We start from the raw sequence: 23,422 nt of genomic DNA, 5'->3' as shown, positions 1-23,422 counted from the left end.
TGGAGACACATGAAAGACACAGACTGCATATAAACGGTGGATCGGTGAGGGCCGGCCCTCCTCGCCAGCCTCGACATCGATACGATTTCTCTTTATGTAAATACGTGACACAGATATGTATGTTGAAGAAAGACAGAACATCCTTTCACACGATCCTCTGACACACTTGTCTCTACAATTGGATGTGAAACAGACTTGAAAGGAAAGAAGTCGTGTCAGGTATTAACAGATATATCAAACACATTATCTTCATATTCAGGGGTTAAGACTCTGTCATCAAACACCTTTACAGAGAAAAGTAGCCAAGTGTGTGAGATGATAGCTACAGTGAGTGACAGCTTAGCAAAAATCCTGAAAGTTGGACACTTAATGTCAGCTTTGTCAGCCACACTGCAGAGCTCACAGAAGGCCCACAGCTCTGATGACTCAGTGGATGGAATAAAGCCCTCCAATGTGAACTGCACAGTGGTGTCATCATCACGTGTCCTTCATCTTCTCTGGGATGGATCAATAGATGGCTGATCCAGCCCCGTGTCATGAGGCAGCGCTGCCTGGTTGGCAGAATCTGACCCCAGACCAGCTATATACCATGTACAGTGTTCAATCAACCTTTCACTGGGCATGTGTATAAGGTCACAGCTGTCAGTGTGCTGGATATTTGCAGTGTTTTCAAATGTATTCCACTACAGACTACAGATTACATGCCCCAAAATGTATTCTGTAACGTTACTCAATGAGAGTAATGTATTCTGAATACTTTGGATTACTTAATATATTATCATGCTGTTTACAATTACATGAATGTACTGTTGCTGTGATTTATTACTGAAGGTCAGCGGCTCCGAACCGTAGTAAAGGACCTCTGGCTAACACATCGGGTTCGTGTCGGCTCGTAGCTGAAAACGAGCTTTACTTTGTTGTCTGGGTCAACTTTGCTAGCAGAGACAGAGAGGCGTTGAAAGGCTGCTCCAACAGAACTTATTGTCAAAGGAGCAGAACAGAGTCAAACCTCTGTTCTTAGAACTGAAGAAGCTTCTCGGATGAGAGGTGAAACGTCTTCAAGCAACTTAAAGAAGTCCAGACGCTTTTCTTTGCAAGCTCCTCAGACTACGATGACCTGGATGACTGAGAACCTTCACAGACAACGGAACTTATTGTTTTCGGAGGAAAACAGGAACACGGTGTACGGTCGAGTCTTAACAGCTTACAGCTGGGCTCGTCAGGCTCTCTTCTTGCAGTGGTTATTATTATATTTACATGCTTCCAGCTCCCGTTTCTGCTCGGTGACAGCTGTGCTTTTCCTTTCTCTCCCTCCTCGCTCACAGACACATCACGGGTACAGCAGTCCATTCTCCCTGCAGCACGGACTACACTGCCCATGATGCTACATTCTGCCTGTTAGCTTAGCACAACAACAACAACAAGGCCTCTCTCACCCAGGAAACACGCAGCGTGTCACCCTGTAACCATGGCAACCACAACGCTGCCGCCTGGAACAACAGAACATGTCAAACAAACCCAAACAGTCCTGACCCGCCACAATATGAAACAGGAAAGTACCGCCGTGTAATCCATTTATTTCAACAAAGTAACTGTATTCTGAATACCACCTGTTTAAACGGTAACTGTAACAGAATACAGTTAGTCGTACGTGTACTCTGTTACTCCCCAACACTGGATATTTGTCATATAATTGAAATATCATTAAACTCACTACTCGTACTCATAAATATGGTCCGTGCACAAAGCAGCGTCGTCTCTTTCTAACCATCCCTGCTCCAACAAACACGAGGTTGTTTCCATCGCTGCTGCTGTTCCATGTTGTACAGCTCTTATTGTTACTGTAAGTCTCGTAGTTCTTATTTGTGTGAGGCTTTGCTCCTGCCCGTCACTCTGCTGCTGTTCCATGTTGTACAGCTCTTATTGTTACTGTAAGTCTCGTAGTTCTTATTTGTGTGAGGCTTTGCTCCTGCCCGTCACTCTGCTGCTGTTCCATGTTGTACAGCTCTTATTGTTACTGTAAGTCTCGTAGTTCTTATTTGTGTGAGGCTTTGCTCCTGCCCGTCACTCTGCTGCTGTTCCATGTTGTTCAGCTCTTATTGTTACTGTAAGTCTCGTGTTTCTTATTTGTGTGAGGCTTTGCTCCTGCCCGTCACTCTGCTGCTGTTACATGTTGTTCAGCTCTTATTGTTACTGTAAGTCTCGTGTTTCTTATTTGTGTGAGGCTTTGCTCCTGCCCGTCACTCTGCTGCTGGAGCACCGGGATTTCCCCAATCAGGACAATAACGGATATTTCTGTTCGTTTCTGGTCTATACATGTTTTATATCAGAGCATCTCCCAGAATCTGAACTGATCAAAAAGTGCCGACATGTCCGGAGGGATTTTGGCCCACTGCTCTTTACAGCTGCTTCCACAGATTTAGTAAAGGAGGCTCTGGAGGCTGGCTAGCCCACTTCTTCTTCAGCCCCTGCTTTGTTTGCACCCATCCACGGCCACCACTGTGTGTTTGACTGTGGGGATGTTGGTGTGTCACACTCAGCATTTCTCAGCCTTCAGCCAATCATCCAGACGGTCAAACCTCAGACGGGCTTGTACATGCTAAACCGCGTGGGTGCTGCAGTAGTTCAATCCTCTACCAGTGTTACCAGTATGTGGTGACTGTCATCCACCTGCCTTCTCACCATTAACCAGCTCCTCCTGTGTGAGTTTCCTTTCCTGTGATCATCCTCCGCCCATGAGGCTGACAGATCACATCATGGTCAGAACTGCTGCACCCACAGTCACCGAGCTTCATGCTGACGCCCTTTGCATCTATATGCTGAGAGTCCCACAGCCAGTCTGTGGGATCCAGGGTTGTAGAGGATCACACACTTCATTCAGGGACATGCAGATCTGTTCATAACTGATATGTTTTTTGTTCGATGTTTCTAAACTCAGGTAAAAATCAGAGACTGTTCATTTCTCTGTAAGTGAGCAAACTTATAAATTCAGCAGGGAGGATAATTGTTTCCCCGTCGTAGTTCAGTGTAGCTAGTCTCTTAACCCCCAACCAACCCGCTGCACCTCCTCCCTCCCCTCCCTCTCATAAAATATTGAGAGAGCCTGGCACTAGGCCAGACGCCCCCCTCCCTCTCTGCCAGGCAGACTGACGGAGCATGTGGCTGTGGGAGGGGCACGAAGGGCGGCTCGGCTGAGGAGATACAGTAACCATGAACATATTCGTTCTCTAAATGAACGCCACGAGTTGTTCCCACATCGAGCTGCTCTACTCTGAACTCATTCACACGAGCACTTTCTGCTCGAGTGCTTCCTCTGTTCACAGCCACACTCACGGATGCGCTGGAGAACAGCTCGGGTAAGAAGTGTGAACAACATGCTGGCATTTCATTCTACCTGCAGTGGTCAAATCAAGGCAGTGGTCAAATCTAGCTTCTTTCAGCTCAGGCAGCTGCAAAAACAAAGCCAATTCTTTCACGGCAGCACTTTGAGACAGTGATCCAGGCCTTTGTCAGCACTCGGCTGCATTACTGTGATGACCTTCATGTTGGGGTCAGCGCATCATATATTAGTCAAAATGCTGCAGCTCGTCTTTTAACTGGCACTCGAAAGTTTGAGCACATTTCCCCTGTTTTAGCTTCACGTCACTGGCTGCCCATTTCTTTTAGGATTCATTTTAAAATTCTTTTATTTACTTTTAAAGCTCTCCATGGCCTCGCCCCATCTCATCTCTCTGAGCTGCGACAGCCTCATACAGGCCAGCTGATCAGCTGCTCCTGCATGTACCCAGGACTGGGCGTAAACTTAGAGGAGATCCTGCTTTTGCTGTAGCAGCTGCAAACTGTGGAGCGAGCTTCCTTTGGAGATCAGACAGGCCTCTTCTTTACCTGTTTTTAAGTCTTGAAAACCCGCCTCTTTACCCTGAGCTTTGACACCACGTGAGATGTTGGTTTTTATTTCAGTTGTTTTTAGGTGATTCGATGCTGTTTTATCTTGTTTTGTTTTCATTTGATGTTTTATGTGTTTTATTTATTTATTTTGCTGTTTTCTGTTGTTCTATTGTTTTAACTTATTTTCCGTGCAGCACTTTGTTCCTGTGCTGGCTATTTTAAAGTGCTTTATAAATAAGATTGGATTGGATTGGACTGCCACCAACAGCTCTGTAACACACTGTGCACACAATGCTATCATTGTCTTTTCTTTTTAGCTGCTTTTACATTTTAGTTGCTGACTTCTGATAAACTGAATAAAACAGGAGAACACACAACCTGGAAATCTTCAACCACACACAAAATACATACGTTTCCCTGGTAAAGTACACAACCTCTGCAGTACCGCTGAGTTTTCTACAAGCGCACAAAGCTGCTACCAGCTCTGCTGCTGTGACCTGTGTTACCTGTGTTAGGCTCTTACATCCATACGATGGTTGAAGGACCGGCCGTGTCCCGTCTTCCTTCTGTGCATAATCGTGGCCCCTGCTGAAAGCTGACCCCGTTCTCCCACAGTGTTGCTGAAATGGTGAAACTGGAGCACGAATCGATCTGGGAGCTTTGATGAGAGATCAGCTGAAGTTTGACTGCAGCCTGATTCACTTTAGGACAACCAGTTTGCTTTTAATGTTTTTCTGCCTGATTCATTCTGATACACAAACACAGGCTGAACGGTGTCTGTGCTCCCACATCCTCAGTGTCTCAACACCTCTGCATCCTTCACTCACTTCTTAGCATGCAGGACGTGTGTGTGTGTGTGTGTGTGTGTGTGTGTGTGTGTGTGTGTGTGTGTGTGTGTGTGTGTGTGTGTGTGTGTGTGTGGCACAGGGGAATGTGGGACTTTGTCCTGATGTGAATGTGTGTGTGGATCTTCTCCTCCCGGCCTATCACAGTGAGGAATGGAGGTGGTGTCAGTGTGGGTCAGTGTCACTGGGAGCTGTGGGCGTCTCCACAGTGGGCCTGGGAAACTTTGAAAAGATGTTTTCTTCTTTCGGCCATAAAATCCAGATCTTGGTTTCCTCTTTGTGAGCACAACAGAGACTCCCCTTGTCTCTTACACAGCCCCCCTTTGGCTTTCATGCACACACACCCACTCAGGGAATAAAGTCACTGCAGCCATTTAGCTGCTTCTCAGCACTCGCTGCATAACCTGAGGTTGGTCAGCCGGTCGACTCGTCGTGCATAGTGACAAATGAGGGATTTCAAATATTTCCAAAGCGATGCATCAGGTTTCTTTGCAGATGAAGTGAGACGTGGATGTTTCACAGCACCAATGAAGATTGTGTTTAAGTGCAGCCGGGCGCACGCTCCCCCAGCGACGCCAGCTTCTTCTCACCGTGCAAACACTTTGATTTGAAATAGATTACAGCCGTGAGTGTTTGACTGTGATGGACTGGTGATGTGATCAGGGTCGCAGGTTTCCACCCGCCTCGTCTCTTTGCATGCAGTGAAGGAAACTATGCAAACTATGCAAGGTGTGCAGTAACAGGTCTGAACAAACCAGCAGCAAATAACTTCCAGTCTCCACAGGTTCAGTGCAGCTGGTGTAACAAACGTTTGGTTACAACATATTAATGTTCGCACACTGCTGTAAAAACAGTTTTATTAAAATGAACGTGCACTTTTGTAGAAGCTCGTGGTGAACGCTCCACTGCCTTTGTTTTATTGTTACTATTATGTTGTGATGGGTTGAACAGGATGACTTGAGACGTGTGCGATGTGACAGAATAGACAGATGGAAGCCTTCATGTTGGATCAGAACGACGTCGGGCTTGTTGGTCTGCTGTGGTTTGATCAGAAGACTTCCTCAGATCAGCACCGTGGCCCTCCTCTTCCTCTCCCCCATCTGCTTCTTCTAGCAGCTTCCAACACACTGAGGTCTCTGACAGTGAGAGTGACTCCAGTGTTCCTGTAACTTTGAAGCAGAGGTTCAAGACAGATTTGATCTTTCCTTTCCTTCTGTTTGGGATTGAAGTGATGTAATATCAGGGGGGGCAGGGGGGGCTATGATGTCCTGTCATTCTCATGTAAATCTGTGTTGGGAACATTAATGTTTAATCTGTGTGGGTCTGTGTGGGTCCGTGAAATCATCCTGATTTCTTTAGCTCATGAACACAGTGTGGGGTCAGTGTTAACAACATGGTGCAGAAAGGAAACACAAGCGTGGAGTCGGTGGGATTGTGCAAACGGTGGCTCGTGCATCAATCAGCTCCAGCTGTGATGCATCTCTTTGATTAGTGGGAGCAGCAAACTCCATCCAGACAGCTTCCTTTCTTTTTTTCACTTGACTGATCGATCAGCGCACAGCTCCGTTTAGCACACACGCCATCTTTAACGGCGGCGTGGAGTCTGTGCCCTGTTCCTCCCACACACGAGTGTTCGTTCATGTTCGGCCTTTGTGTCTGAGCGTTTCCTCTCGGTGTGTCTGTAACGAGGAAGCCACGGGCAGGTCGCACACAAACGTATGGCTGCCGAGTGTGCTGGCTGCCGAGTGTGCGAGTGTGGCAACGTGTGGCAACTATTCTGGTTTGCCAGCGACGTTTCCAGATAAACACTGGTGGCAGCTGCTGCCATGGCAACACCATTGTGCTCCCTCCCTCCCTCGCTCGTCTCCCCTCCCTCTCCCCAACCACTCCTCTCTCTCATGCTCTGCCGGCTCAGAGAGCGAGGACCAGAGAGGAGAGAGGTCAGCTCGATTCAGAGGACAGAAAGAAGAAAGGAATAACCCGGAGTGGACGGGGACAGGATGAGCGAGGACAGCCACTCCCACTACAGGCTGGACCCCAGCGATCGCCTCAACGGGCTGGGACAGAGGAGGAAGAGACCCAAGAAGGTAAACGAATAGATGGAGAGCCACGTGGTGCAAAGTGTGTAAGGATGGAGCACCCCACCCTGCAAAAAGAGAAAGGAGGTGGGGTTAGGTGAGGTTTGTTTATGTGCAGACGAGCGTCCACATGATGTTAGGAGCACCGAACCATCTCTCACCCCGTCGTCTCCTGTGGAGTGTGTGGCTGCTCCCCCACAGCAGTTGTATCCTCTCTCGTATCCTCCGTCTCCTGGTGTTGTGTTGCTCCACAGTGAGTCGTAGTAGGAGGCTCACATGCTGTCAGGGTGGGTCCCTGCTCGCTCTTTGTGTGCCTGTCGTTGGGGGTTTTGGTGTTTGCAGCTATCAGGAGGTTTGTGTTGTAGCCTGATGTGAGAAGTGTTGTTATTATCATCATTTTTAACATTTCTGCACCGCTACAATAAACAGACACACACCCATCAGCCTGTTTACAGATCTATACGCCCATAAAGACGTGAAACACACATTGCACAAATCTACTATAACATGTGTTCATATGTGTTATAAAATAAAGAGGTAAAGTATTAGCTGTTCAGGTTGATTCATAAATATGACCTCAGCACGTGAAATCCTTCTGCTGACATCCCTAAAAGCTCATCAGACCAACGAAGCCGTACAACACAAATAATCAGACCAAACCAGGGTTGTGCGTCTGTTGTTGAGAACATTGTCAGTAAACCACAGTGACGTCCTACAGAGGACTCGTGTTGTCATTATTTTTGTGTATGTCGTGTGAGCTGAGAGCTGTAACCAAAGGTAGTGAGCGCGTCGGCCTTTAACGTCGCGGCTGGTTGTGCGATCGCGTCGCCGCTGAACTCGTGAGAGTTTGTCTCAGGGATCTTTACATTTGAAGTCAGGTAAACAGGAGCAATCATCCAGTGAACTAACAGAACATTCAGGAGCATTTACTCTCATGAATGTCAGACAAACTGAGGTTTGTGTGTCAGTTAGATTCTTTAAGTCATTAAAGTGTCTCTGTTAGGAAAAGCATCTGTTTCCTCCACTTCTGCAGAACTGCGTGACCTGTAGCATCATTGCAGGAAGTATCCTGTGACAATGAGTGACTGCACATCATCATTATCAACACATAAACCTGTGGTCTGGACCTGCAGTTCTTATTTTTACTGTCTGGTTTTGTGTAAAGCAGCACTTCAGTAAGCACCTGTGAAGCACACAGTCATAGTCGAGTAATGAAGCGATCCATATGTGAAACATATTCCACGTCTACAGGATAGTGGAGGTTACATGGGTCAACCTGGCAAACTGTACCAGCACATGTGATCACACTGATAGCAGAACACAGGTATGTGAGTCTCTACGACGAGGTCAGAAACCAGTAACAAATGTTTCATGTGATTCGTTTTTCTCCAGTTTGTCTGCAGTGAACCTTAAATACTCACTGAACCAGCTGTTTCCTGATGTGGTGACGTGTGTCGGTGATGAAGCCAACACTCTGTCCAGTGTTGGGCAAGTTACTTGAAAACAGTAATCAGTAACTAATTACTTCCCAAAAAGTAATCCCGTTACTTTACTGATTACTTATTTTCAAAAGTAATTAATTACTTAGTTACTTTTTAAAAACACAATTTCCAACCTGAAGAGGTGATAAAGCGATAGATCTTTCTGCCCAATTCTACTTTTTCTGCATAATCCATCATACAAAATGTAATCAAATGGAAAAGTCTCTTTTTAAAACTTGTTTTATTAGTTTTAATCTTTTAACTTTATGCATCAAGCAAACATTTAATTATATGCAACATTCTCTGACTGGAAGAAATTAGTTTAACATTTAAACCTATTTTCTGCACATTCCAGCTCATAAAATAAAATATTTTGTGTGTTTACACTCAGTCTTTCAAATAGATGCAAGTAAAACACAGCAGAAAATAAATAAAGTCAAAGACTCAGCGGTCCTGTTGCTCTATTTTCACCTGTAAAGCAGGAGTGGGGTAGGCGGAGGTTTACCCTGGTGCAGGTGTGCCGCGGTCAGTGGAAGAATCCGCGAGTTTCTCTGCGAGTTTCCCATTACGTCGTAGCTACTCGGTGCTTGTTGGAAGTTTAGGGGTTTTTTCGCTGTAAAAGGAAGTTTTCTTCCCACGCACAGCGGACACTAATGTTTTTGTCACTTTTTATGGAATCAAACTCAAAGTAAGGTCAGTACTTCCACGCTTTAAACGCTGCACGCTCATACTCTCTCTGCACTCGATATGTGATCCATTGTTGATCTGCACACAGCTGTTGTCACTAACGTCGCACTCGCTTACGTCACTGTCGTGAGACATTCTTGCAAAAAAATCACGGTTTTAGTAACGCAGTAACGCAGCGTTCCTACGGGAAAGTAACGGTAATCTAATTACTGTTTTTGCAATAGTAATCCCTTACTTTACTCGTTACTTCAAAAAAATAATGGGATTACGCGTTACTGGAGCGTTGTTCTCCTCTGTAACAAAGCAGTGATAAAGGAATAGATGCTGATTTTATTCATTTCAACTTGTGTCTTTGTGCTGCTGGATTCAGTCTGAAGCAGGCAGCAGTGCTGAACCTACCAGTGTAAATGTGATGGTGGAAGCAGAGGCCAGCACTTGGCAGTGCTAAACACAATAAAAGACTCACAAGTTCCTGCTCAAAGGTCAGCTGCCTTCAGATCAATCATTAACCTGCAGCAGGTTGTGGCCTGATGTGTTTGTAAGAGTTTCACTTTCAGGAGGAGAAGATTTAAACGAGTCACACAAATGTGAACTACAAAGTCTGTGACACACAATTTATGCAAACTGCATGAAATCTGACCTGAAGAAATCCAGTCTTCTGCCTGTTGTGGTTGTGACAGCTGCTCGTAGGAGAGTTTGTTTGTAGGAGGTGGAGATGTTCTCAGATCAAGTGCGTAATCGTCTCTTTGTGTAGACGCTAAAAGCTGTGAGCCAAAACTCTCTGCTCTGAAACTCTTCACTCAGTCCTCACGCTGAGAGTTTAGAGGCTGAACTTCTTGTTCCTCCATAACACTTTTCATGAAACAGCAGAAATGAGCTTGTGTTTCTCAGCAGTGCGCACACAGAGAACCGATCCTCTCTGCTCAGTCTGAACAAATCAAAGTGAAACGTCAGTGAAAACACAGCTGCTGATCAAACTGTGTCAGATTAATGTCTCAATGTTTCACTGTGAGATTAAAAAATACATAAAAATGATTTAAAGAAGTAGGAGGCAGATTTTCACAATAAGAGCACTTTGTTTTTAATTCAGTTAATGTCAAACTGTCATCAACACCTCTGTGTTGTCTCTGAGCAGATTCAGGCATTACTCAAATAATAAAGGCTTTCTTTCACTATTATACTTTTCATTAGGCTCCAGGTTGATGATTATAAACAGAATTATTAAAGTTTTTATCATTTCAGGCTGAAAATCAACATGAATTTGGTTCTAATCAAAGAAGCTCCTTTAATGTGTGTCATTAAAATCCTCACACAGACTTAAAAAGGCGACATTAACATTAAAATAAATGAAAGAAGCTTCAGCTGAGAGCTTCATGCAGTCATCATCAGCAGCTCATAGCAGTCACAGCTCTTTATTACGCAGCTTTGCAGGAATTAAAGTGGCTGAAGTGTCAGAGTTTGTGTGAGAAGCTGCTTCATGGACAGCTGTACACACGTCTTTATTATTTCTTCATAAATCAAACACACAGGTTTGTCTGCAGATGATTTAAAGTGTGTCGTTGTGCAGTTAAAGCTGTTTGTGTGACGCCCTGACCTCCTGTGAATGAAACAGCCAATCAGATCCATCAGAGAGAGAGCAGGAAGTGTTGTGTGTTTGTGACAGAACAAGGAAACAGTGATGATGATGAACATAAAGGTCCTCTGATGACGTGTTTGTGTTTCCTGTTACAGTAACGCTTGTTCATTGGTTGCCAGGAAGTCAGAGGTCAGCTGATGCTGCGAGCAGGAAGTGAACCAAGGGAAAGGTCCACTCTACTCAATCTCAAAGAAAATATGCTGGTATTTGTTGATGTTGATGGTACAATAAAAATATATAATATAATAAATAATAAAATATCATGTGATGATGAGATGTGTTGTTGGTGTTTGTATTTTCTGTAAATGTCTTTTTTAATGTAAATGCTTTGTTCCAGACGGACAGGGAATCAGTTGCTGTACGATGACATCATCTTCATGTTGACGAGGAGGGCGAGAAAAACTAGTTTAGTCCTGCAGATGGCGATCTTGCACCGTGTTCAGAGAGCCGACACTTTGATGGTGCTGCTCTACTCAGCTTACTTTAGCCTGGGTTGGACTCTATATGAGCAGCTTCCACTCTGGTTTCACTCTTAAACACACTTGTTTGATTTCACTTGTAAAAGTTGAAGAATAAATATTTTATTACAAAATTATTTGTTGATGCATTTTTTTAGGGTCAAATATCTTGTTTGATTTGAGGAATGAACTGTTAGGGTGGAAAAAGTGAATCAGGTTAAAATAGTGGTGCTTTATATCAGTGAAGATGTATAATGTAATTTAAAATGTAGATGATGGGTTGTAGTGGGCTTGTACTTACAAAACTGCCTCATTTTATTGGAACGATCCACAGTTGCATCCATTCACGGATGACATCTGACATCATTTGACATCTGGTCTGAACACGTTTGTACACAAGATGCCTCAGTTCTGGATGTTCCCACAGACTCCTCTGTGCACCTAAAGAAAAGGTCAAGGGTCAGCAGCACATGTAGTTGGGACAATTCTTCAGTTGCACAAACTACATAATCATTTTCCTCCAATGACGACTTTTCACTTGCAGAAATGGTCCTGTGTGATTTCCAGGCTGTGATATAAAAACTAGTTCCTAATGGCAGCGACTCACTCAGTAAACATGTGTTTCCTTCACCAACCTCACACACAGATCCAATAAGATCAGGAAGTGGGCAGTATAGTACAATATGTGTTATTCTGTGCTGCACTGCCCAAACTAAAGATCTGCTGAAGTGTTGGAAATGATCCAGATGTTTATTTTGGACGATACAGCAGAAGATCAGACATGAAAGTGGAGATAACACAGAAGACCTGCAGCAAAGGTCAGAGGTCAGACTGGGCCCTGGATTCAACAATGAGCCAATGATCATCAAGCAGTGACTAAAGCAGAGCCCTGACCTTCTGACATTCATCACACAGTCAGAACAAATGTCTGCTGATGACTTCATCTCATGAAACGACTGATAGATGTCAGTTCATTGATCAGCTGAGCTGCTGATCTTCATCGTCACAGAAACATTCAGCTTGTTTCAATCAGTAAATAACTCCCACTACTCCCAGTTTGAACTGTTCCCACTCAAAATGCTGTGAGAACAATGATCATTGTAGAACTTCACAAACATCACGTGTTGTTTTCCACATGTAAGATCAGCAAACACACAGAAACTTCCTGTTGCCACACACGGCCTCTAAAATCTCTTCCACGCTTTCTGTCTGAAGTCCACTCTCTGTGTCGGATCCACAGGAAACAACAAGATCTTATTAACATGGTTTTCAATGTGTCTCCTTCCAAAAAGTCCAACCAATGAACAAATGTGTGTATTTGTGGAGGCCGAACAAAAGCATGACACATTTCTCTGTTTCTATAAACTGGAGTCAAACACAAACATGAAGAGTTTCACTGACAGACTCCAAAATGCCCCCACAGTGGATCAAAGGGAAATCCTACAGTGTGGCCAGAGACTCTTAATGGCTCCAACATCAACACATCCACAATGTTGGATCCAGTTCTGCCTCACAGAGTTACTAAGACACACCCTCTGCAGCATCACAACAGCTCCACCTGCTTCACCTGCCTCCTCAGCATCTGTACACCTGAAGAGAAAAGAAAGGCTCCAACAGCTCAAATCTACAAAGGATTCATGAAGTTTCATCCAACAATAACATGTTTGCCTTCCACAGTGTGCTGTTAGACACCACTGTACCTCTGCCATTTCAAAAAGAGCAGCTTGGGAACATTTTGGCTCCAAACACTTTGTGTTTAAGTTCTTTGTTTTCTTTGTGAAGCCGACAACATCTGGAGCTTTGTGACTCATAGAAACATCATTTTGTTCTTTAGATGACAGCAGATTGGGACTGAATAATCAATCACTATCAAACCAATAAAGACAAACATGCTGATTTTACAGGAACTTTGTTGGAGAAGCTGCAAAGACATGAAACTGGTGGAGATCCCAAACCAGTTGATAGTGCTGGTTATTCCAAATAAAGCTGTTTCCCTTTGAGATGAAATGACTTTGTGTCCTGATATATAATAAAGATGTTGTTGTTTTTGAGCCCCTGTATTAAAAGTAGTTTAAAGTCAGCTTGAGTTTGATGTCTTTATGTCAAAGCTGCTCATGATGTTGAGCTGCTGATGGAATAAAAACAATATAAAAGCATGTAGTCCAGACTTAAATGCAGCCTGTTGTTAGCTGAGGTCCACACACAGTGTTTGACAGTGTAAAGTGTGTGAAAGGGCTGCTGGTGGAGCTCACTAGGATGAGCAGGTGACCACGAGGTGGAGAGCAGCTGGCCTGGCTTTGACCCGGGCCACGCCCCCTTTCTCTCTGCTTTGCTGTCACTTATCTTCACTGCTCTGTCCAATAAAGCTGAAAAAGGCCCCGAATCAAAGAAATCTGCTGCAGCCTCTGAAACGTCTTCTGTTTCCTTCCCGACGGCTTTTTCACCGTCAGCCCATCAGACAGTCCAGCAGCATTTATGATGATGTCATGATGTTGAAGAGGCTGCTACGGTGGCCTCCCATGACCCCCAGCCTCATCACAGCTGAGATGCAGACATTTGAAAACATTCAGCAGACAACTGAATAACAGTCCAACACAACAGTCTGTGTGCAGACACACACTGACCTTTCATATAGTCAAACACAGCTGGTTGAGTCATTTCTCTGTGAGTCTAAAGTGAATCTAGTATTTGAAAGTCCACTTCCTGTATTTGTTGTTGAAGACTTCTTCAGCTTCTTCTCAAGGACATCAGCTGCTTGTTTGGCAGCAGAGGCAGTTAAGAAGCTTCCTGAAAAACACTGAACAGTGAGTTCACTGTGGCATATGACAGATTCAGCTTTCTGTGTGCAAATGTGTCTGTGTCGACCTTTCAAATGCTGTTGAATCCAAAACATCAGCGGCTCCTCGGCTGCTCACTTCATGCACTTCTGTCTGTGTGACAGTCCAATGACATCACAGCTGTTTCCAGCCCCAGTGTCTCAGGACTGGACACCTTTAAACATGTCGAGGATCAAACAGCGTCCAGCTAAACACACATGAAACTATCAGAGCTGACAATCATTCCAATAACATCTAATGGTTCATGTATGTAGACACAGGACTACAAGGAAATGGCTCTCAGCATCTGGCTGTGGGAACACATGAGTCCCTGTTTGTGTTCAGATTGTGTGCATGTTTTAGACGTGTGTCACATGTAGAAACACAACAATCCCACAATGACACACAGATGTGTTTGACACAGCTGTGCAGCTGTAAGTTGTTTCTAATGATTCATTGAAGCTCTTCTAACATTCTGGAGACGATCAGTACATGAATCTGTTCAACACGACAACAATTTGACTTCAGTGTGAACGTTTGCATTAAATAACCTTCTTCATCCAGCTGACAGCATCTTCATCCTATGATGTGAACAGTTCCTCCTGTTGATGACAAACCTCTGACAGGATCTGCTTGAGGAGCTTTTTCATGTGCAGCTCTCTGAGCTCAGGGCTGAGCTGCTGTTTCATCTTTAAGAGCTGCTGCCTCCTCGCCGGACTTGTTCTCCTCTTCTTCTCCTAATGACACCATTTCTGCTTCATATAAAATTCAATAAAGATGCTGACATGTATCTGTAGCAACAACATCATTGAATCTAGAACAACTGGAGCCAAACCAGTGGCTCTGCTGGGATCACTGGTGAGCCAACACTTCCTTGTTGATGCAGATTTCAGGGCTTCCTTTTGCTCCTCCGTTATAACTGTTCTCTCTTCTCAACACATGATGACACAAAGGAATCAGCAGTGACAAAGATGATGCTGAAGAGAAGCACACACTTCACACATATAACAGAGCAGTGCAGTTACACACACCTCTGCTCGACATCAGGCCTCAAACAAAGACACAAAACACTAACTTGACTCTAAACAGAAGAAACGAGCAGCTGTTTCTGTTCTGTGCTTATTTATATTTGACACACATGCTTCTCTTTGTGCAAACACACATCGCACTATAAGGGTAACCTCGCACACAATGATTGGACAGCACAGTGATGATGCTGGGAGATCCTATACGCAGCAACACAGAAACACTGAGAACTTTAAACAATGATGGAAAGTGTTATAAATGACTTGTTGGCCTCTGATCTGTCACAAACAGCTGAAACGTGTCTCTCATGAGTCACATGAAGGTTTTTGACAGAAAGGACAAAAAGTAGCTGCAGTCAGTTTGTGTCATTTTTATATTTATTCATCTGGGAGAAAAATCTGAGGGACATTAAAATGTGTTTTCAACAGAGACAAGAACATGAATATAACAGAACAGGTAAATGAACATGTTTCAAGTAAACAGCTGGACTGATCAGGTCCAAACACAGAGTGATAAACTTGTCAAACAGCTGTCATATCTTTATATAGAAGCTCTTTATAAATGCTGCTCACTGCAGTCTGTTTACTAATAATGTCAAAGTGTTAGAAACACAGAAACATCAGAATGGTCTTTGTTCACAGAAACCTGTCTGGGATCCTTTGTTGTTCTTTTGATGCAGAGTTACATTATAAATATAAAGAGTTATTTCAGAGTCTCATCAGTTTTCCTGCATGTCTTTATTTAACACATCAGCAGGGCTGAAGCTCTCATGTTAAACACACACTGATCTATGGACACGTTCATGTGTTTCTAACAGAACCAGGCTGTTATCAGCCTGCACTAACATTATGTCACACACACTGAATGTAACAGTGACAGTTTACATCATCACACAATCAGCTGTGATTGTTTCACTGTCATCAAACGAGTCAACAGGAAGTAGAATCAATAGAAACCAATCATTTACTGACAGCATGTCTGATGGAAATAAGTGCAGATTATGTATGAAGTCTAACTGCACACAGTAACTGTGTTACAATAAGGACTTAACAGCGCCCTCTGCTGGAGTGTTTCAGTACTGCGTTAACTAGAATACACCACCTCCTCCTCACACCACCTGCTACAGCTCTACTCTTCTATGACTACAGTCATCCACAGCACTGATGTGAGGTCACATGGTTCATATGTAAGGAGCACAGCTGACCTCAGGTCAGTTTAATGACTGTGAGCAGCAGCTGTGTTATTGTCACTGTGACAGGGAGACACTCTCAGACACAGCGCTCATGTCAGCTTGTTCTCATGCAGGAGGATCAGGAGCTCCATGTTTGTCTTTCTGTTTGAATCATGATGTGTTTGTGCCATCAGAGTCTGTCATGAGTACTCAGGGTTTCACAGCAGCTCTTCTGGATGCTGACGAGGACTCCAACCTCATGTTTCACCTCTCTGAGCTTCTGATGTCTGTGAACACTCGTGTTTCTTCTCTGGGCTCATCTGGACAAAAACACCTTTCTGTGTTTGGCTGCAGCCTCATTCTGACTGACAGGAAGTGTGTTATCCATGAGCTGCACTTCTGTCAGGAAGTTTCCTGCTGTGTTTCCTGTCTGTGGACAAACACGAGTGTTCCAGCTGAGGACTTGGTTCCTTCCACCTGTCCATACAGGACACCACGCTGTCTGCAGCTCTGTAAATGCAGCTCCAGGTCCTTCCACGTGCTGCTCTGTATTTGTGCAGTTTGTAGTGTGTCCTGGGAAACGTAGCACACATGGTGTTCTTCTGCTGTTTCCTCCTTTCACTGAGTGTGAAACACTGACGCTGTGCTGTTGTTCACAGAGGGGAGCTGATTCTAGCTGCAGCTGGACTCTGTCATCTAACTGAATGTGTTGGTGCTGATCACGGGGCTCTGAGGGGGGAGCAGCAGGAGGACTCTGGATGCTGACGTCAGTGTATCTGTGGAAGCTCCCACAGCGTGTCTGTCATTCAATATTGTGCTGTATATTGTATCTATGCAAAGATGAACAGACTGTGTGTTCACTGGTCTCTGTGCTGCAGCTCTGATGTCATCATCACTCCCTCCTCCACCCTCAGCAGTCCCAGCATGCTGCTGTGGTGCACCCCACCCTCACTCTACACCTGAGCCACAGACCACACCCTCCACCTCAATATACACCACAGTTTTCTCTGCTGTGGAAATGAGATCAGGAGGAAATCATCATTATTATTATTTAATAAACGCTCACATTAATGTGGGCTTATTTGTTTCATATTAGAAACATTAGTTGAGGGTTTTTAGTATAAAATGGTCAAAGTCCCTCTTTTTGCTCCTCCCCTCACCTGTGGATGGGCGGTGCTGTTACCGTGGTGACAGCTTGGATGTGTTTCAGTCCTGCCTGGTTATCACTGCAGGAATCTTTCACATTTATTACAGGTAATAACTCTGATTTTTCTGTGTATTATGAACCAAATGTATCCTGATACACACAGAGATGGATGAGCAGAGGTTGTTTTTGCAGTTTATGTAGTTACTATGGACTTAATGCAGACATATTATTAAAATTAGGGCTATAACAGTTGTATTGATGTATAGCAACTTGAAATGCTCCCACAAATGGCTCCACAGCATGTAAAAATATAACAAAAGCTCTGGCGGACTTGGTTCTGTGGTCAGTCTTAAAGGGTGAAGTTAAACTCTGTAATCTTCACTGTGTCACAGAGTTCAGTGAGTCCCGTTATTCACAGTATCAATCAGATCATCAGAGAACAGCTGATCAGCAATCAGTGGTGCCAACAGCGCCTCCTGTGGTGAGAGGATGCAATAATGCAATGTAGCATTTTTCCACTCAACACTTGCAGTCATGGAAACTGTCTGTTGGATCTGTGTGACGTTGCTTTCTTGGTTAGAGTTCCTCACAAATGTCCAGATGATTCTTCTAATGAGGCGTCGACCATGTTTGCAGCTCTTTGGAAGAAAACGTCGCCCTTTGCCATCCTTACTTTTCTTTGACTTCTTCAAATGCAGCTGAACTCCAGCTGGTATTTTCTTGGACTTTGCAGCTGTTTCTGGTCATCAGTTCATTCCTGCAAACCTCTGAAGCTGAACAACAATGATGCTGCATTGCTGGCTGATCCCAAAAGGTTGATTCTGTTCATCTGGACGTTTTCAGAAACGTTTGCTCACTGATCAGGTGACTTCTTCAGTCTCAGCTGACTGCAGCTTTACAAGCTTACAAACAGCACATTTGCACAATGACTGAAAGCAGCAGCACCTGATATATATGATACTAATATAATACATATACATATATAATCCATACTAATGATGAAGGAACTGAGCTCACAGTCCATTGTTCATTCAGTGAACTACTCAGTTTATTTTGGGCCTCAGAAATGCTCACTCTGTTTGTACATCACTGTCAGCAATAGACTCATTCTGCTGTGTGGACAGGAACACATGTGACATCACTTCCTGTTTGTTTGTGACTGAAGAAGTTTACAAGGAATCATTTAGAAGAGTTTCAAACATCAACTGATTGAATCCATGAATCTGAAAACGTGTTTGTGAGTGAAAGAGACAGACATGTACAGACTGAACTATCTGTTCAACAGTCAGAGTGTTTCTGTAACAGGAGACACTCTTTACACTCCACTCAGCACAGGGACACTGAGGCACCAGACCAGTCTAACATAAACCCAGGATAAAGAGTTTGAGTGAATGTGGTGTTGAAGGTGTGGAGGTGGATCAGAGTGTCAGAGGAGACTCTGTAGAAGGACAGAGTGCCAGCAGGACAGTCCACATACACTGCTGCTCTGTTAGAGACAGAGGAGGAGGAGGAGGAGGAGGAGATGTATGTTAGTCTCTTATTGTGCCTGACAGACTGAGGACCATCATCAGAGCAGAACAGACTCCAGGACTGATCATTGTGTCCAAACCAACAGTCAGCACTGTTTCCTTTCCTTCTGATGCTTCTGTAACTCACTGATATATAAACGTTTCCTCTCCACTCGACCTCCCAGTAACAGCGACCAGTCAGACCATTTCTACACAGCAGCTGATAATCATCAAATCTGTCTGGATGATCAGGATATGACTGAACCTCCTCCACACGTGTCACCTTCCTGTTGTTGTCAGACAGTTGGAGCTTTGTGTTCACTGTGTTTGTGTCGATTGTGAGTTGACAGGAATCTGATGGAGAGAACAAACACAATCCAGCTGCAGTTATTGATCCATCATCTGTTCATTGATTGACACTTTGATGATGACTCCTGACATGATGAAGATGGTTGAATGTGTGCTGCTTTGTTTTCATGAATCCCATTAAAAACACACTTACACTTCCTCAGACCTGGTCTCAACCATCGGACTCCAGCAGGCTCCACCCTGAAAGGAGGAGGGGGGTCAGAGCAGCACAGTCAGCATGCACACATGGACATTACATGGCTCTCACACACACACTGTTACACACTGAGCTCAAAGCTCGGCTCCACTGTTTTATTCAAAGAAATCTACATTTATTTATCAGCACATTTAAAAACAGCTTGAGCCAAAGTGCTGCACAGAGTAGAGAGAAAATAGGAAACATACACAGTAATGACTATAAAGACTGGTCAGGATTGAAAGCTACAGAGTACAAATGTGTTTCCAACCGGCTTTTAAAAATGTCCAGTGTTGGTGACGACCTGATGTGAAGGGCGACTGTTCCAGAGTTTGGCTGCAGCCATCGATAAAGCTCACCTCTGTTTTTACGTCTAGTTCTGGTCAGAAGCTGCTTATCTGCAGACCTGAGGGCTCCACTTGGATTCTTTTGTTAAAGAGAGATAAGATGGAGCCAATCCATTCACAGATTTAAAGACAACCAGATCTGGAAGTGGATTCTACCACGTACTGGTAACCAGTGGAAAAAGCTGGTGATGGGTCGTCTAGCACAGACCCACCGCTGGAACCAGACAATTGATGAGGGAGAGAACTGTGACAGCGCCGTTCCTTCACTTGACCTCAGTCGCTCTCGTCTGCTCCCTCGTAACACTGCTCTTTATTGAGCTTACATGAATATGCACAAGTTCATTATGACGTCTTACACAGGTATGAACAAAGAGTACCAGTCTGTGCATAGTGTGTGTGTGTGTGTGTCTGTGTGTGTCTGTGTCTGTGCATAGTGTGTGTGTGTGTGTCTGTGTGTGTGTGTGTGTCTGTGTGTGTGTGTCTGTGTGTGTGTGAGTGTGTGAGTGTGTGTGTGTGTCTGTGTGTGTGTGTCTGTGTGTGTCTGTGTGTGTGTGTGTGCGTGTGTGCGTGTGTGTGTGCGTGTGCGTGTGTGCGTGTGTGTCTGTGTGTCTGTGTGCGTGTGTGTCTGTGTGCGTGTGTGTCTGTGTGTGTCTGTGTGTGTGTGTGTGTGTGTGTCTGTGTGTCTGTGTGTGTCTGTGTGTGTGTGTGTGTGTGTGTCTGTGTGTCTGTGTGTGTCTGTGTGTGTGTGTCTGTGTGCGTGTGTGTCTGTGTGCGTGTGTGTGTGCGTGTGTGCGTGTGTGTCTGTGTGCGTGTGTGCGTGTGTGTGTGCGTGTCTGTGCGTGTGTGTGTCTGTGCGTGTGTGTGTGTCTGTGTGTGTGTCTGTGTGTGTGCGTGTGTGTGTGCGTGCGTGCGTGCGTGCGTGTGTGTGTGTGTGTGTGTGTGTGTTTTCCAGATGTGACCCTGTGACCCCAAAGCTGGTGCTAAGAGTCCAGCGGTCCCCCTAACAAAGGGCTCTTATACTTAACCAGACACAGAGTAGGTGTCCTCCTACACCAGGGGTCTCAAACTCGCGGCCGGTGGGCCAATTGCGGCCCGCAGGACGATAGTTTTTGGCCCCACCTTAATATGAAAATGTAATGTTAGTTTGATAATGTATGACACTTTACAGTGTTGTGGGCGGAGCTGAATTAACCCACCAATCAGGGTGGGATATGGATCTCAGGGGACACCAGCCGGGCTTGATGCAAGCAGGGAAACATTTCTCAATGAGTCAAAGTTCCAGCAGCGTTGCCCTGGAGTGTTTCTTTCTTTCCTGTGCCTGGCTGGCTTCCTCCTTTCTATTGGGCAAACGCCGACATTCGCCCCAGCGCGCTGCGTTCACAACACTTCAAAAAAAGTTGTTTTTTTAAGTTGCTGCCCAGCGGGACATTATACGTATATAGATTTATACACACGTCAGTGGGATTTAAAGTTATTTTTCCACAGAGAGAGATCTCATATTAACTCTCACAGTGATGCGTAGGCGGCGGGATAAAAGAAAAGTCATGAACTCAATGCAGCCCAATTTAGTCTGCAGTCACATAGCGACACCTGTTCATCGGCAACAACAGTCCCCGGTAACCCGGACTAATTATAGGGTCGCACCGTAATTTGTGGCTCCATGTTTTTATTTGCATCACTGCGTTTGCATTGCAGCAAACATGAACATTACATATATTTCAATATAATGTAAAAGCAGTCAAAACAACTAACATCAGAAACAGCTGATGTTATTTGTTATATGTCACGGTGTCATTTCCGCTTCTTTCTCCTGTAACAACAGCCCGGCGCCGTGAGCAGTCGCCTTTTTTGCGCTCGCTATCCCTGCACTTTCTACCATCTGCAAACGCCACGGTGTTCGTGTCGTCATGAAAGACATGAACATCGAGCGTAAAAACAAAGGAGACTGCTACCGGCTTTTTATCTGCCGATCGCCGTGCTACGGTTGCAAGAAAAAGAAGCAGAAATGACGTTCTCTACGCGTTGAGACGTTCCCCGTCCGTCGGCTAAACGCTTGATTGAACCTTCAATGCGACAGTGACACCAAGTAGAATTATAAATGTCACATAGCCCCAAACATGTCTTTTTCAAAGCCTGCGGTGAAGAGAAAGGTTGGTGATGAGCACCGACAATTTCAGGAAAAGTGGGAAATGCAATATTTCTTTGTTGAGCACAGGGGCACCCCGACCTGTCTTATTTGCACAGAGAAAGTTGCGCTGCACAAGGAATACAATTTGAAACGTCATTACACAACTAGACATGCTGAGCTGGATGCAAAATACCAGGGAGACGAGAGAGCGAACCGGGTTGCCAGTCTTAAAACAGATCTACTGAGGCAGCAAGATTTCTCCAAGAAAGCAACCAAAGAGAATAATGCAGCAGTCGGAGCCACGTGGTTAGTGAGATGATTGCTAAAGCAGGGAAGCCATTCACAGAAGGTGCATTTGTCTAAAAGTGCATATTGCAGGCTGCAAATATAGTCTGTCCGGGAAAGAAAGGTCAGTTTAGCAACATCAGCCTTTCTGCCAACACCGCAGCAGATCGCATTTCTGACCTGTCAAGTGACATTTATGACCAACTGTGTGAGAAAGCCAAATGTTTCAGTGTATACTCAGTCACTCTTGATGAGACCACAGACATCACCGACACTGCCCAGCTCCCAATGTATGTCCGTGGTGTTGATGACAGTTTTGAAGTGATGGAGGAGCTGCTCACAGTAATTCCAATGCATGGCCAGACCACCGCTCAGCAGATATTTACAAGCTGTGTGATGCCATTGAGAATGTTGGTTTGCCATGGAAGAGGTTTGTTGGAATAACAACAGATGGAGCGCCATCAATGACAGGGAGGAAACATGGACTGGTGGCACAAAACAAACTGGAAGAGGAAGGCGTGGAGGAGGCCATTGCTCTGCACTGCATCATCCATCAGCAGGTCCTTTGCAGCAAATGCCTGAAGTTTGACAATGTGATGTCTATTGTTGTGAAATGCATCAACCAAATCAGATCCAGGGGCTTAAAGCACCGAAGGTTCTGTGCTTTTTTAGAGGAAATGGAGTCAGAATATGGGGATGTGCTCGACTTCACTGAGGTACGTTGGCTCAGCAGGGGAAATGTATTAAAGAGACTTTTTGAGTTGAGAGCAGAAGTGAAGCCTTCATGGAGAAGGATGGAGTTAGTGTTCCTGTGCTAACTGATCCCAAATGGCTCATGGACTTAGCTTTTCTTGTTGATATGACACATGAGCTTAATGTACTGAACAAGACGTTACAAGGCCAGGGGCAACTTGTCAGTGCTGCCTATGACAACGTGAGAGCATTCTCCACAAAACTGGCGCTCTGGAAAGCTCAGCTCTCTCAGACAAACCTTTGCCATTTCCCAGCATGCAAGGCACTCGTGGATGCAGGCACACCATTCAGTGCTGACGAGTATGTTGATGTCATTTTGAGGCTACAGGAGGAATTTGATCACAGATTTGCTGACTTCAAGACACACAGAGCCACCTTTCACATTTTTGCGGACCCCTTCTCCTTTGATGTGCAAGATGCCCCTTCTGTGCTTCAAATGGAGCTCATTGAGCTGCAGTGCAACTCTGAACTCAAAGCAAAGTTCAGGGAGGTGAGTGGAAAAGCAGACAAGCTTGGACAATTTTTGAGAGGATTGAGCCCTAGTTTCCCTCGGCTTTCCCGAATGTTCAAGCGGACCATGTGCCTTTTTGGTAGCACATACTTGTGCCAAAAGCTCTTCTCCAC

General features: G+C 44.8%; 1 protein-coding gene and 1 long non-coding RNA gene across 3 annotated transcripts in view; one reads left to right on the top strand and one right to left on the bottom strand.

Annotated features, from left to right (window-relative positions):
* LOC309702561 overlaps window positions 1-11,250 on the top strand; it is a 30,373-nt gene extending 19,123 nt beyond the window's left edge. The window contains exons 2-3 of the long non-coding RNA XR_014275626.1: window positions 10,711-10,818; window positions 10,953-11,250. This is a non-coding gene — a long non-coding RNA (uncharacterized lncRNA). The remainder of the gene's footprint in view (window positions 1-10,710; window positions 10,819-10,952) is intronic.
* LOC309702206 (protein NLRC3-like) overlaps window positions 1-23,422 on the bottom strand; it is a 361,701-nt gene that overhangs the window by 220,931 nt on the left and 117,348 nt on the right. The gene's annotated exons all lie outside the window — the stretch shown is intronic.

Source organism: Aulonocara stuartgranti (assembly GCF_965226115.1).
Source record: "Aulonocara stuartgranti genome assembly, chromosome: 3".
NCBI lineage: Eukaryota > Metazoa > Chordata > Actinopteri > Cichliformes > Cichlidae > Aulonocara > Aulonocara stuartgranti.
This window is presented reverse-complemented; position numbering and strand designations above follow the sequence as displayed.